Source organism: Crocuta crocuta, unplaced genomic scaffold (genome assembly GCF_008692635.1).
Source record: "Crocuta crocuta isolate KB4526 unplaced genomic scaffold, BGI_CrCroc_1.0 scaffold62, whole genome shotgun sequence".
Lineage (NCBI taxonomy): Eukaryota > Metazoa > Chordata > Mammalia > Carnivora > Hyaenidae > Crocuta > Crocuta crocuta.
Window position 1 is genome coordinate 9,574,082 of NW_027529173.1, and position 3,032 is coordinate 9,577,113.

General features: G+C 43.5%; 1 protein-coding gene across 1 annotated transcript in view; it reads right to left on the reverse strand.

Annotated features, from left to right (window-relative positions):
• The window catches only part of TMEM106B (transmembrane protein 106B), a 29,527-nt gene extending 28,881 nt beyond the window's left edge, over positions 1-646 (reverse strand). Inside the window, exon 1 of the mRNA XM_077757686.1 lies at positions 443-646. The gene's annotated coding sequence lies outside the window, so the exon portion shown is untranslated. The remainder of the gene's footprint in view (positions 1-442) is intronic.
• Positions 647-3,032: the final 2,386 nt, after the last annotated feature.

The window sequence follows — 3,032 nt, forward strand, 5'->3', positions numbered from 1 at the left end:
AAGTAAAGGACTTCATCCAATCTAAATGGGTCGTTATCTTCTATGTAACGAAAGCCCGCACCTTTTGTAAGCTGCATAAACAAAACACAGCACACAGCCTACTCTGGAAAGGTTAAAGATAAGATCAAGGCAACCGTGCACGAAAACTAAATAAGAGCAAAAGCAGGGGCCACCTGGCCGCAAAAGATGTGGGAGCCTGAAATCAACCACATGCTCCGGGCTTAGCACGGGATCCCTAGGAAGGAGCCTGGGTCCGGATAGGTGGTGACACACACCGCCATTAATCCAGCCCTCAGCGCCCCCTGGGTCTCCGAGCCGGGCTGGCGCCCCGGCGGCCTCCGCTGCTCTACCTCCTTTCCCCGGCTTGGCTCTTCCCAGGACGTCGCCGCTGGGCTCTACTCCGAAAAAGGGACCGAGGGCCTGCGCGTTCAGGATCACTCACCGGCACGCGGAGCGCTGCGCAGTCCCGAGCGGCTCCGGCGCGCACTGGCCACAGGACGGGGTCACGGGGTCTGCAGTACCGACCGCCGGGGCTGGGACTACAGGCCTACAGGAGCCCGCAACTGCGGATCCGGGGAGGGAGAGGGGCAGCAGGACTACGGCTTCGGCAGAGGTCCGGCGCTGCTGCAACCTGCGTCCGCGCCTGCGCAGAGCCCTCTCCTAGGAGGTGTGTGACCCAGCGGCGCGCACGACGCATGCGTCTTTCCTCCGCCCTGCTTAAGTCCGGAAGCGCCACTGCTGTGATGGTGCACGCTCCAGGTTTTGTTACTTTGGTCTCTCAAGGCTTAAAGGTAAAAGTCGGCCGCACTACCCCTGGAAAATTTAAAAATAATAGTGCTTCCTTTTTTTTTTTTTCCCTCTATCAGGCCTTTTCCTTTTGCAAAGGGAAAAAAAAAAAAACATTTACTATCTGCCTCAGACCGTCAGCTAAGCAGCTTTCTAGTCCACGCCTTGAGAGTCGTCTCTGAATGACACACGGCGACGCTGGATAGACTGGTTGGCAGACACGCGTCTGACGGCCGGAAAGTCACATCGTTTAAAATTTAGAAACTCTAACCGAGTAGAAGGAAACTAAGCGCAAGCGCGGCAGGAGCCCTATTTTTGTTTGTTTTGGTTTTGCTTGTTTTTCCCAATGGTTCACTGTCCTCCACCACCCCCTTCCTGTCCCCCTTAAGTCCGGGGTAACTACAGTATGAGATCCCAGCCCAAGTCCCTTTGCTTCAACTTATCGCTATGACTTGGGGCTACTGTCCCCAATGTCTAAAAGGCTAGGTTATCTCGTTTGGAAGATAAGAATAGCAATGCAGTTGCGGACTAGACTCATTGCCTTCAGGGAATTTAACTTTTAATGAATGTTACCTATTGTTACAATCATGGTCACAGCATACATAGTAACCAAGAAAGGAAGTGATAATACTGTTATTTGTCTTTTGGCGGCATCAGTGTGTTTGACTGGTGGAATACTAAGATATGTAAAAGTGGGAAATACAAGTCAAAATAATAAGCAATTTAGGAATTAAAGTTTTATTATATTCACATGAGAGACAATAAGCCTTCTCACCCAATGTTGGGGAAAATGTAGTTCCTTAACTTTCTGACAGGCAATTAAGCAATGTGTATGAAGAGAATTAAACATTTGGGGACACCTGGCGGGCTCAGTCGGAGGAACCTGCTGACTCTTGAGCTCCAGGTGGTGAGTTCCAGAGCCTTGTTGGGTGTAGACATTACAAAAAAAAAAAAAAAAGAAAGTATTAAAAACTTTAATTTTCGCATTCTTTTGCCCAGCAATTCCACTCTTTGGAGTTTATCCTAAAGCTAATGAGAACTCTCAAAAGATTTCTTTACAAAGTGTGTTCATTTAACTTAAATGCACAATAATGAGATATTGATTAAGTCATTTTCAGCCTCTTTTGTTTAGCCAAATGTTCCAAAAGTGGAGGAAGGGGGAGGAGGTGACATCTTCCACTAACATTGTTTGAATTTTCAAAGTAGCTTGACTACACAAATCAGAATCTTGGAGACCGCCCCTCTTCTCAAGGAAACGGAGATACACAACAGTATTTTGTATACATTTTCAAAGGGTTCACAGAGTTTCGTGAGGTCTGTCCATTAAGACCACAGGAAAAACCCTGGCTGTAAAATAATAAAGTATTAATGTATAAAACCCATTTAGATAAAAATGGTTGTATTTAGACCTAAATCAGTACAACAATGGTGTTAACATTTTCTCATTTGCAAAAGTTACTCTAGGAAATGATAGTTATGAAAGATACAGAGACAGGATTCAATCATGGTGTATTAATACTAGGTGACCCTACATTTCTTTTCAGAAAACTGAGTAGATTCATCCTCTTTTTACAACTTTTTAAAAATTTCTTCAATTAAAAAATATCATCATTATTTCAATTGAGTTTAACTTTCAAAAGAACGAGTTTTAATTTTTATTTATGAAATGAGACACCCATGATTCTGGCTATAGTGGTTCTTCAGAGTTGCTTCAGTGGCCACTAAGGTGATGAATGGTGGAAAGATGTCCAAATAGATTCAGTATTTTATGGATCATCATTTTAAAAAGTACAAATGCCTTAACCCTGTAAATAATCTATTAATATAATACAATAAATTTGAGGTAAGAATGAATGAATAAAAATCAAATGAATTAAAAATAAAGTTTAAGTCTTCAGGGAGCTTCTATATAGAGAGACCTCAATACTTCCACATCTAGTATACTCTGAGCTCAAAGTATTTTAAAAAATCTAGTTAGAGAGGTGCCTTGGTGGTTCAGTCAGTTGAGCATCTGACTCTTGGTTTTGGCTCAGGCCAAGATCCCAGGGTCCTAGGATCGAGCCCCAAATGGGGCTCCACACTCAGCCTGTAGCCTGCCTAGTATTCTGTCTCTCTCTCCTCCTGCCCCCTTACCACTCTGCACATGCATTCTCTCTCTCTCTCTCTAAAATAAACTAATAATTTAAAAACCGGTAATTAAATAAATTTCTATTTTTTCATTACATATTACATCTTAAATAAGAATT